We start from the raw sequence: 13,749 nt of genomic DNA, 5'->3' as shown, positions 1-13,749 counted from the left end.
TTATTGCTGTTGTATTTGTCATAAACCTACTATGTTCAATACGGCCTGTAAGTAGAACCCGTGTATTTTTACGACTTGTGTACAAGTTGTGGTTGTAAAGCGAATTTATATTCTTAGTTAACTAACGTCTATCATAACAAATTTGGAATAAGGCTACCTTATTTTTTTTCTAGAACGAAAATATCTGGAAATAAAAATCAAGGAAAAAAGCATGAAATATTACGGATTTTTTTTTTTCAACAACAAATAATTTATGGTTTAACTGCTTTGTGTACTATATAAAAACATAACAAGCTTTCAAAATTTTACAATTTTTTTGATTATCCGTTATAGTTATGTTTTGTTTTAACTCATAAATATTTAAGTTGATTGCCAACGTCACGAGTGTACAATAATTTATTTCACACCGCTCCGGGTTGCAGGTAAAGTAATAGGCGTGAAATTTGATCAGAAACGCGTTCTATTTATTCAGGCCCTTTAATTGGGCGTGACGGACCGTGTGCCAAATATGTAATAATTATAAGTAGGTGAAGTATTAAACAAAAAGAACTTGAATGCAAAATAATGCATCTAACAAAAATAATTTGCAAGGTTATTTCGTGGATGATGTAATGTATGGGCAAATATTTACTTTATTTTGGTTCTTGGATAAATTAATTGTGGTTAGTAAAATTTTAATAATTTTGTATAATTGCTGTAAAAAATTTATTTCCTGCCCTTATTAATTAATCGAGCTGTAGAAATAAGTTTATATGAAAATTTACGTAATCTTCATTAAACATTGCCACTATTTATACTTTTTAACTTCAAAATGGTTTTTGAATTTTGTAATTAATAACGTACCATCTATAATTACATATGTGAGCGATCGGTCACTGACCTCATCTTCAATACTCCTCGTGACTCCTGCGCCAGGAGGAACATATATATATATACTTCTGACTAGCTTATTTAATATAGATCTTCCCTAGTTTTTATTTTTTATTTATCATTCCATGAGCATTTTTAAAACAGAGAAGAACATCAGATATCTATCTAACCAAAAAGCATAGAAAAATGACATTTAGTTTTCAAAATATGATTTTTCTTTTAGTTTAAGATACATTTTATATAAACCTACATTTTTATGTATGAAAACTTTTGTAAATAGTTAACCATTTGGTTAATACCAGTATAAATTTTTCTTCAGCGTTGTAAGATGTGTAAAATCATTTTGGGAAACTAAAATAATTTTAAAAAAATATTGGGTAGTATAATAATTGTTTTTTGAATATTTATTAAAAATAGAAGGAAAACAGTGAAGTGTATGTTCATGTTAAAAGTTAAATATAAATTTTGTCGAATTAGCTAGCGAGAGTGTAAAGTCACCAATAAATAGTTTGTACGGCAACTTTCAACGTGTTGATTGATCAGTTTCAATACTTTATTTCGTAATACATGATCTAGTATTGTAAGCTTTAGGATATTAGTAGTTTAAAAAAAAGCGATGTTTTAGAGATACACGAATATACACACAGAGTAAGTCGAGCACATGGTACTGTGGCGAGGCACACTAAAAGCAATTCTGAGAATTTCTTTCGGTCACGGGATTATCTTACCGTTGCGCTTGTGGGTTGTCTCCCTCTCACGCACGCACACACAGGTAGCCTGCCTCCCCTTCGGGCACTGGTTCCCTCACCCCGCTACCTGAGCTGTGGGCTGCGAGCTGGCTTCGCCGAGCGGCAGCACGAGACGGTGGAAAACTTTCAGGATTTGCAGAAATTGCGGAAAAGAAATCTTGGAATTTAAAGCGATGACTATATGTTTTAAATACATAAATTTCTTCAGAAAAAAATTATCTTTTTGGCTAAACTTGTACCTTTTTTCTGTCATTATCCTAAGCAGTATAAAATGGCCCCAAAGTTGGACCATCTTCCATTATCTTCCTATTTTGTTGTATTACACTTTTTCTTTGCTTCTAGAGCCTTTTAGTAGTTTAAGCTCCCATTACGAGCTGCTATAATGATTATTACATTCTCTCCTCCAACCGTAGTCACTGCAGCATAGATAAGTCTATGTGCTACAAGTGTCTCCTTAATCATGTTTTCTGCAAGACACTCTGAATTGATGGAGAAACCTCTCTCAATATTGGCATTTCCATGAGACATAATCAGAGTAAGCTGCATTACTCTACGAAAGGTGCTGAAGGTGTCATCTGTTCGTAGCACCTGCACCCAGAACTTGTCCAAGTGATCTTCCTTATGCTTGATTGATTCTAAATGCTGACTTTTAGTAGCAACAACCTGTTTGAAGATATGTGGTGCTTTGTCAGTAGAAGTACCATCCACAAAGTTTTTATCAGCCAAAATATCCAAAAGATTTTAGAAGCAAATGTTTCCGATTTATCTTCTTGCTGCTACAGATGGATAAAGCTTTAGTTTGTTAGTACTTCAAAGGGGATTTGCCGATCATCTTCAGAACAAACAGTGGTATAGAAATGTTCCTCCTGCGCTTGTATCCAGGCGACCGCCATCTTGGATTGTGACGTCATGGTGGCCATCTTGGATTATGACATCACCGTTGCAATTTTTGCTACGTCCACCATCTTGGAAATTCATAATTTTTGTGTTAGAAATTTGGAAACTAATTTAAAAAACAGAAAAAAATTTAAGTAATAAAATTTAATAAAAAAAATTAATGAAAAAATTGTAATAAAAAACGCACCTACGCCATGGAGCTCAGAGTCCTTGGTTCGAATGCGGCGAGGTAAAAAAAAAAAGATGGCGACAGATCCTTCCCCCACGGAGACTACCAGCAGACTGAACTCCCACCACTTTGACCAATGCATATATGAACTACCCCCTCCTCCCCCTAAAACAATTTTTTTCTCTTCTTGGAATATCCCCCTTCCCCCTAAATATCAGTTTCACAGAATTTCCCCCTCCACCCTCTTCTCCCACACTCCACCATCCTTTAACCAAAAAAAAAATTTTTTTTCTTGGAATATTTTCCCCCTCTATAAAAATTATTATTTTTTCTTGCAATGAACCCACAACCAGTTCCTTCCACCCCAAATTTATGACCCCTCTACCCCGTAACCCTCCTTTTAGCCTATAAATACTGGCTGCCGACCCCGGGAGCCTTCAGTTCCTCGTCCCCGCACCGACTGACTACAGAGGAGGTAATGTTTGCCTGTTGTGCGAGCGGGGCCAAGATAATTTCGTCAATCGTGGCGTTCGTTAATTTTGCACTCAAGGAGGTCTGGACAAGGAGTACCTTCTCGTGTACGCTCACATGAATTACGCTACTTGTACAAATACCTGCCGGTGTACCTACAGCAAGACCCAGACATCCAAGACTGTCTACCGTGTGACGGGTGTAGACTCCCCACATGAGGTCATGGTGTAGGAGCAGTCGTGGAGAAGCCTGCAGTAACTGAGTGCCGGGGGCACAGCTGCGAGCATCCAGTCATCCCGGTCAGCTCCTCACCCCTTGCAGATTTATCACGCTCCAGCAGCAGCGACTTCACATTGAAGGTCAGCCTCACTCGTCAAAGACTCGAGTACTATCAATATGGCACTCTTTTTTGTCAAATTTCAGTGTCTTATGTTCCAACACGGCTATATAATTAATCAACTAGCAGTAATATCAGTCTTGGGTGGCGATGAAGTCAAGACTGGTGCATACATTTTTAAACCGTTGTGACTGGGCTGAGCTAGACTGACAATTAAAAAGGGAGAATCGTAAACTGACTTGTGGAGTGAACGGACTCTCGTGGAATGAGGGTGAAGTGAGCTATGACCAAGTGAACTCAGTGCTATTAGATCTTGTCGGCATTGAAGGAGATGTACATGTTCTTGAAGACAAACAGAAAAATATTGTGAGAGTACTGTGCCGATGTCATTGATTTACGTAAACAAGGAACCTGTCCTTCCTTTAACAAACTGTTAAAGACTTATGGAAACCAAATTGAAAAGTGTGAAACATATTATAAAGGTTTCTACTGTGCACACTGTAACAATCAGTTACTGAAGCTATATGACAATCTATTCTACTAGAGAACTAAACATGTATAAATATTTTTTTTCGGTTATTGGCCGGTGTGGGTGTTATGAAATCATGTAAATAAAAATATATATACCAATGTCTTTGTCCTTTTATTCATTTTCCTTCTGATGTTCATATCAAATGTAATGTATTTTAACATGCATTTCAATAAAGGTATTAAAAAAAATTGGTTTAAAAGCAAATTAAGGTAAAATAATTTTTTTAAAAATATTAATCTTTTTTTTAATAACAAGGTAAATAAATAGAACTCATGATTTCGTTCAATACATATATTGTGACAGAAATATACAGTCTTTGTACTGTATAAACCCAAGTCGGCCTTTGTATAGTATGAGGTTCTTGTCAATGGTGATATCTGTCCGGTGTGTACAATGTCATGAATTTTTCATTCAGAAATTTCAATACCGGCCAAATTTTGTTTAGTTTGGGACAAGGGTGCTGTTCTGGGTCATATGAAGCATTGTCTCTGTTCTGACTTATTTACAATACTCTACAGAAATAAAATTGAATTTTGGAGGAGAAGGAGGTAGCTCATCTTCGGTGTTTACTTCACACCACTCCGAACATAAGCCAAATCAAATGTTTCAGTATCTTTATTCACTACTTGCACTTGAAAATAATGATTCACTTCCTGATTTACTGTCAAAATCTTTTGAATCACTGTCACTTTCCATGGTAAAATTTGAAAAACTATTTACATAAAAAAACTATGTTAAGCTCACAAAAAAAGGTGTTTATCACGTCCATTTTCCACAATTTTATATATAATTTCATACCTGCTAACTTCATTTATTTTCATCTATCTGACCATACAGATATTTAAACAAATGGTATAGGACACGTCAAGAAATATAAGAACAACAATAACTAGTTTTACAGGTACATATAGAGCCTCTAAAGATAAAAGTTAAAATTTGACAGTTGATACAAATATAACACACAATGGTTGCAGAAACAGTAATACAAGTACACATATAGGCTTTATACTATCATACAGTTGTATACAGATACAATTTAAACAGTAGTAGTACAGTTACAATATATTTTTTACAATACAATAAAAAATATATCTAAACATAAACACATAAAGGTAAAGAAGTAATACATTTGAGACAAAGATTGTACAAGAATTTTGATTACTACTTCGAGTCTAGCAACTTCTGCATGTTTCAGTACCTCATTTTTTAAAGGAAACTTTTTGACAATGTACTTACGAACAGAAGAATAGAAAACAATTTTTTCTTTGTCTTCCAGTGTTTTCACAATGTTTACAGCCCGATTCCCTACCACTAAATCAGTGTCTTCTTTCTGATTTTCAATTGAGTGGTAGTCGAGTTCAAGTAAGGAGCTACCTTTAATTACTTTCGGTTTGACAAAGTTTGATAACAGTTCTCCCAAAAAAAAAAAACAAAAAAAAACAACAGTTGCCTAAGGACATGGATACGTGACATGGACACGTGGCGATGCCGACTGGAGGGTTGTATTTACCTTATCAAATAATGTTATTACACTAAGAAGAAATAGACAAAAAGATGTGCTGATTTTAGATGACAGGAATATAAACAATTTTTCTTCTCGATTAATGACAGGAGTTAGATGCTTCATAATAGATTTATCACGAGAGCTTGCTAAAGCAACTGTCTTACTACTGGAACTAGGGACACTAATAGATTCTGATTTCCTTTTGCATTCATTTTCATTTTTGGCATTTAGGCCTACTTCAACAGGGTTTGGACTGGGTTGTTTTTTCTGCATGGAGCTTATCTTAGGAATTCTGTACGAGCTAAGGCTATCACATAACGATTTCTGACTTACAACTTCTTCACTAAAGAAACTAACCAATGGGTCCTATTGTTCAACTAGCCTACACAAACTACACCCAAGAGAAAGCCACCTTGTACTAACATGCTGCAAAATATTTTTTGCTTCCTTATTATGAAGCTCTTGGAAATTGTGAGCCAGTAAGACTGACAGCTGGGAAGGAACCGTGCACCTCAAATGGCTTACTCAATAACTTCATTGGCAAGCAGAAGCAGTTTATAAAGGAAACCTGTGAATAATTGCATTTAGAAAAGTTCTTACCGTATATTAATGTAAGTGTTGTATTGAGTTAAGAGTTTCAGGGTTTGTTTCTTTTTTCTATATAATTTAAGGTAAGCTAGTTGCTATAACCTAAATAATTTTTTTTTAAATTATGAACGATAAAATTTCATCATTTAAGGTAAGGAAAAAAAGAGTTACTCTTATAGGTTAAAATAATTTATTAATAAACATAGTCAAATCCTGACACTTACTCAACATTAAAAATAACTAAAATAAAAAATATCAAAAGGTCTTAACATCAATATGCCGAAAGAACTTTTAAATGTTGTGAACTTTTGAAGTAGGTGCTAACAAAATCTATGTAAATTTTACTCACTGTACTTCTGTTTTAATTTAAGAATCATATTTATAATAGTTAAAATCATATTATAATTACATTAAAGTTACACCTATCCCTCACTTAGCACTAATTTGTTCCTAAAAAAGCTCCATTTATTCAAAATCGCGTATTCTGAAGCATTAGTTTCCATAAATAGCAAGGCTAATATTTAATGTGTTCCAAAATTAATAATAATAAGAATTAATATTAATAAATGCGTAGAATAACACTGAATGATAAATATGCCACACCATTAATTTTTATATGCCTCCTATCGTACTTTGTATGACAAATACCACAAACACGAAACGGGAGATACGTGGTTATGTACTTTATCATCAGTTGGCTGGCTGACTTGCCCGCCCGGGCGTGACCTTCAACTCACGTCACATATCTTTCCAAACCATCCTTTACTGACATTGAAACCGATATTACTGTCCGGATAATTACATTTTAATTTTAAAAAATTAAAGTGCTTACTGTGTCTTAGCACATAATTGTCGCACAATTTATAATAAGATAAAGTTTCAAAAGTAGGGGTGTGATTTTTATGCAAAAAAAAATTGTTGTTAGGTAAAGTTAATTCATAAAAACTAAAAACATAACAAAATCATGGAAAGTACGTTTATTTTAAAAGTAGAGTATAAAAAAACACGGCAAACAATTTAAATTAATAAGTCATGCAACAAAAACCTTTCTTTAACTTTAAATAAAAAAACAAAATCTGTAACCTGAATGCGAGCCTGAACTAACGCATAACTATGTTCATAGTACACACTCACCACGAAAGAGTGCGGGCTATAAATGTAAAAAACTCGGCACAAGACAGAGAGCGCACGTTGCGTGCAATCGGCGAGATATCAATATCGATATTCGACTACGTGTGCGCACTCTATACGGGAAGCAACATAGCCAAACATGAATGATGCCAACTAGCGCTGGTTACATTTTTATAAACAGTACACCGCAGCGACGCAGACTGACAGATAAAGATTGTAACTAGAGATGGGATTTTCGAATCTTGGATTCGTCGAATATACCAAATCCTATGGATTGGAGGATTCGTAGGAGTCGAGGTGGGTTTCTAAGTTTTAGTAATTGAAATTTCTATACCTAAACTATATTATTAACGTAATGGAAATAGCACAATCCTAAGATAAACTACGCTGCATTTTGTCAATTAGCATAACTACTCGATCATTTCAAACCTTTAATGATATAACATTGCAGAAAAAAAAACCGTTACTTTTTTTAAATGGCGTCTGTTATACAAATGTATTTTATTGAAAACATAGGAAGGATTAATTTAACAGAGAATTAGACAGATGCAAACTTACGTGTGTGGTTTATGAGGTTGTCTCTATTTTATATCAGGTGTATACACTATGCACTTTTTTTATTATTTCAAAATTTCAATATATGTTTACAACAGGTTGTTTGTTTTCAATTTGTTGAACAGTAAACAGATGCCATTTCAGCTCAAGGAATATTTGTCGATCCATGACACGATAAAAGTAATGACACAAGTTATTCTTATAACTTTACTACTAAAAATATATAAAACTAGCTGCAGTACCCGGTGTTGCCCGGGCTGAACACAGGGTGAGGGGGATCCTTTTCAAAATCAGATGTAGTTAGTAATTGTCTTCTTAATTTGAATGTCAAGTGTGCAAAATAATTTATATCATTTTCAGATCCCGACAGACGTTCTGCCAGTGTATAGTTATTTACCAGTATATACCGTATTTACTCACATATAGGTCGCACCCATAATTTGAGGTCTTGAATTTGGTATTTAAGATTCCCCCCATATAGATCGCACCAGTAATTTAAATACGTGAACGGCCGGCGCGCCGCGCACGAAAGAGTTAACGTGTACTGTAAAACTCAGCTACTACGAGAGCTGATAATGGCGTGATAAATTGTTGTAACAACAAGTACTCGTAATAACCGAATCTAGAAAATTGATGTCAAGTTAGATTCCTGACTTCTTAAAAAGTCTTAATTGTAGACTATAACTCGAAAACAGTGCTTTGTATTGAAAAAATGCACATAATAAAAGTTGTAGTAAATTTAATTCCGAATAAAAAAGGCCTGTTATGATTTTTTATATCTGCAGCGGTTTTCGTTTTAAACGGGCGATTGTTCTGACGCGTGAGGAAGTTCCCGACACAGATAAGATAGTGGCTGGGGAAACCATTGCTTCTCCCCTTCCGTTTTTCCACTTGTTTGCCATCCAGGTGCAACATCGCTCTTCGTTTACCATTTTTTTTTGGCGCTAAGTGAATTCGCGTCATGCGAGTTCGGCTATGCTAGCCGGCTGGTTGTTATTTTCGTTCAAAACGTGGTGAAGGAACTTGTGTGGATCAGGTAGAAAACATTCGGCTCTAAACGAAAGGTATAAGAACAATGCTATCCTGAAATGCTGTGACATGTTTTTGGAGTAGATAAACACAGTGACAGACCGACAGGATGCGCTCCCGCCCTTGCCGTCAGCGATGTTTATTTTGACAGTTCAAGCAATTATCTTTTCCACGACCCTTCACAGCGTAGAAAAAAAGAGAAAAAAAAAACACATTTGAATGCAGATGGAAAAGTAACTACGCAGTAAAATAAATATATTTACGGCCCTGCTAATTTTTTCTATTCAATAAAATTCGAGGTATTAGTGATTTTTCAGCAGAAACTGCGGTGTGACTAATAAACAAATTGTATCATAATAACTTAAACTTATAAAGTTTTTATAAACGGCGAAGGACAGTCGTATAAGCCCATAATTTTTTTTATTTTACCAAGAATGGACTATACAAACTGGCTTTTGTCGCACGCGGTGTGGGAGGGGAGGAGGATGCTGACAGTTTCTCACGCAGAAGGTTGAAATAAGGGAGGGAATGTGTTGAAATGTTAGTTGGAAAAGGGGGGAGGGTGTTTTTACATGGTTTGTGGTTCTGGGAGGGATGAGCCTTGAAGAATTAGTAGGGGATGGGAGAGGTAAGCATCACGTCACGTCACATATGACATCAAGCCGCCGCTACCGCCAGCCTGGCCGGACGAGTTTCTTATGATCTCGCAGAAGCTACCACAGCGGCTTTTCGTGCGGGCGGATAAGATAACATGACAGCTGAGACGGCTTTTCGTGCGATAGTGGACGCGCCGAGCTCGGCTAAACACTGTCCAACAAAGTGTAACAGACTTGTTTTCCAGCCGATTTTACTCAAATTATTACTTATTACCTACCTATGAATAACTTTCTAAATAAATTAATAAATAACTCTATGTTTAAGAATTTACGTACATACATAATATTAAACTTCAAACTTTACACACAAAAAAAATTAACAATGTTTGTGAAACTATTTTTATGCGCTTTATTTATTTAGTCATAATGATTATAACATTTGTTGGATTTGTTTCAATGTTAAACTGTGGTGGCCATATTCCGCTTATCCACAAATCTTTGAATGACAATGTTAACATCCAACTGAAATATAATAGAAGTAGGTAGGTAAGAATATATATAAGAAATTAAATGAAATTAAAACATACATAAATAAAATTATCTCACACTCAACCAAACATAATGTTTAATATGAAATAAAGGAAGATGGCAATTACACGTAACTATTCTAATTAATAAAAAAATCAACTTTCCTGAAATAGTTAAATTCAAACTTTTCAACAATATATTACATAATTGATAAATATTTCTGGTCTTCGGTCTCGGCAGCCCTAAGAGATGCTTGACGCTCAGCAGATAAATTATAAACACTAAAACAAACTCCTTGCAAATACGTAGGTACTGTAAAAAAATAACAATATTGACAAATAGAAAAAATTAGTAGGCCCTACCAATCTATGAATAAATTTCGAAGAAATTTATAAGGTAAATATTTTATGTACCTACTTACCTACATAATATTAAACTTGAAACTATCTACACAATAAAAACCTAAAAATGTTAATGAAACCTATTTCTTTTATTTGTCATAATACCTAAAAAAACCTATGTTTCCAAATTGAAACAGAAAGTATAAATAATGACCAATTTGACAAAAAAAAAATTGTACTTCTCGAATGACATTGAAAACATACACGTGAAATTTAAAAGAATTATGGGTGCCCTAGGTAGGGAGAAAATATACATAGAAGAAATTAAATAAAAAAACATATATAAATAAATTTACCTTGCGATCAACCCAAAAAAAATTAAATAATAGAAAAATACGTATTTTTATAGGTATTTACAAAATTCCACAAGAACCGTACATAAAAATGAGCCTATGTCACTCTCCAGTCCATAAATGATCTCTATGCAAATTTTCATGGCGTAGCAAACAAACACTCGCTTTTATAATATTAGTTAGGATGTGCAAACTATAAAACGATTAATAAAAAAACTAACAGTGACATCTACTGGTGTATTGAGGTACTACGACGCAGAGCTTTAATTTTTCTTACTCTCTTCTCAATTTCTTACAATAGTAAAACGTAACGTAATGGCTTGAAAGCTATTGCTCGGCAGACATAGAGGAATGACACTAACAATTTGTATATCTATGACAGACATTAAATAAAATTAAGATATATTTTTTTTAACCCTTTTAAAGATTATTTTTTTAGACAAAAGATAGCCTATGTCCATCCCCGGGATAATATCTATCTCCTTGCCAAATTTAATTACGATACGTTCAGCCGTTCAGCCGTTCAGCCGGGAAAAGATAACAAACAGACAGGCAGAGTTACTTTCGCATTTATAATATTAGTATTGATAAACTAAGTATGATATTTAAATTGCTTGTTGGTAAAACCAACCCAACTGCCAATCAGATCATTGCTGCTAGTACCCACTAATGAAATAACATGTGGTGAAGTTTAGTGTGGGACTTGGATTCGAGATTCAATGACAAACACTGAGGATTCGGATTCGACCAAAATGTGGATTCGTCCCATCCCTAATTATAATGTTTAAAAAGTCTTCAAAAGAAAATTGTGCGCACAGCTGATTTGCTTAAAACTAAAGTGTGACCAACATAAGCGTGGCCTTCATATCTATCTGCGCACCGTAATACTTATAGTTTAGTCTCAAATACTTTAACACGATGCCTTATGAGTGATCAAGCATGTACAGTTACCGGCAGCTGAATGGGCAGACGTTGCTTTTGTTTGTGTGAATTACTTGCCACTGGCTAGACTGGGTTCACGGCCTGGCTTGTGGCCAGATGACAACGGTACAACACGGAAGCATACGCGGGGACGTAAAAAAATTTGGTCCTTTACACTACATAGCCGCAATTTAACTTGCCATAGCTGAAGTTTGTACAACAGCCAATAGCGTAGTCAGACCAGCGAGCATATCTCTTCCCCCCTTGTTTGGCTAACTGTATCCCACGGCACATCTGTTGTTTACAAAATTGAACAGACTTCGTGGCGTCCTGTCCAACTTTTTTTTTTACCTGTGGAGATTTTGCATTAACTGAAATTTACAGATGTGCTATTCAAGACTGGGGGAGTAAAATTAACATTGCGCTAAAATAATCCGTGCTAAGTGAGGGATAGGTGTATTTAAATTGTTAGTTCTTGTGTAAATACAAAATGTACATAAACACTTTATTTGTGTTTTTAAGTGAAGAACATTAAACCCCAACTTACAAATTGGTTAAGGTAGCAAATGTAATGACAAAAAGTGAAAAGATTAAACTGCATTAGTTCAAGTGAACTATGAAGAATACAGATATATTTCATAATTAAATAACTTACAAGTATGAACATAATACCCTACTTTTGGAATTTATCTGTTTTTGACACACAATATTCAAAAACACGATTCAAAATGAAACACTATATTTGAGGTATTTAAATAATATTTGAAGCTAGAAAGAAAACAGCACAAACTATCAATATCTTGCATTTGTGCCTCTATTAACACCTTTATAATTTTTGTTGTTGTTTGGATACGAATAACTTTGTCCATTAGTCCATCTAAAACTCCACACACATTAGTTGCAAATCCTTGAGTTGCCGAGGTTGGTGTTTCCAGAGCTTCAACAGTGCTGAGGAGTGCTTGGTCAGATGTTGCAGTTGATGAACCACCAACATTCTTTCCATTGGCCTTGTGCTTCTTAGCCGCAGATGGAGTGCCACCTACACTGGTGTCTCACATCCTGTGTGCTTATTGGTTCAGTGTATAGAGAACTTGCTTGCAAGTCATGTGTTATGCTAAGGGTGTAACCCCTGTGGTCCACAATTTCCTCATAGCATGTCTCTGCAAGGACTGGTTCATCACCGTAGGAAGAACATCTGGCTGGCAATGTCCCTCCAGAATGATTGGTGATGGATGTGGAAGGCTGGTTGTCTATACTGCATAATGGCTGTAAAAATTGTGTAGTAAGAATAAATAATTTTTCGACACAATTCCTGATATCAGCTACAATACTGTATGTATATTTAAATTTATTTTTAAGAACATCCAAAAACTGCCCCATTATTAAGTTTTTTGGCCACTGATTCTAAGATTCTAATACCAAAGAGTTTGCACAAATATGTTTCTAAAGTACCAAAAGATAACTAACGTTGTGACAGTACTACAGTGTGTACAACATAATAAACTCACCTAACCTAAATGTCATAAATGCTTAAAAAATACACACACACACACACACTCTCTCTCTCTCTCTCTCTCTCCTCTCTCTCTCCTCTCTCTCTTTACTCTTTAGTCTTGTGGATTATCAGTTAGTAAAATAAAAACATCAAGATTAACTAGTTAAAAAAATGAAGATAGTTCTTTCCGTTTTGTATTGCAGGTCACATCACATCACTGTGGTTGTATTTGTTAAATGCTTTAAACAGAAATACAAGTTTGGATGCTTTTTCTATGCCTAACTTATTACGTACTTTAGAATGCACAAATCCAAATGATGAGAATACTCTCTCTACACTCGCTGAAGAAGCTTGTGCTGTAAGTAACTGTTCAACAGAAAGGAAAACTACATCATTAAATTTCTCAATGTCATTCCTCTGACTTCTCCACGACTCATATGTTGTAACTTGTGATGTTTCTTCATTCTCAAACAGCAACTCTTGAAAAGGTAAGCTTTTTGATTGAAATTTAACAATTAATGGAAGCAGTGAACTCTTAGAATACCTTGATTTTGCAAACTCATATGCTATGCGTTTTTCTTCTTCGGTCAAATCAATGTCAACATCAAGTGATGATTTTTTTTTTGGATCCAGCATAAAAGCTAAAAAATGAGCAGGTGTCAATGCCATAATATATCTTTTTT

The sequence above is a fragment of the Bacillus rossius genome, chromosome 1 (genome assembly GCF_032445375.1).
Source record: "Bacillus rossius redtenbacheri isolate Brsri chromosome 1, Brsri_v3, whole genome shotgun sequence".
Taxonomy (NCBI): Eukaryota; Metazoa; Arthropoda; class Insecta; order Phasmatodea; family Bacillidae; genus Bacillus; species Bacillus rossius.
Note: the sequence above shows the minus strand (reverse complement) of the source record.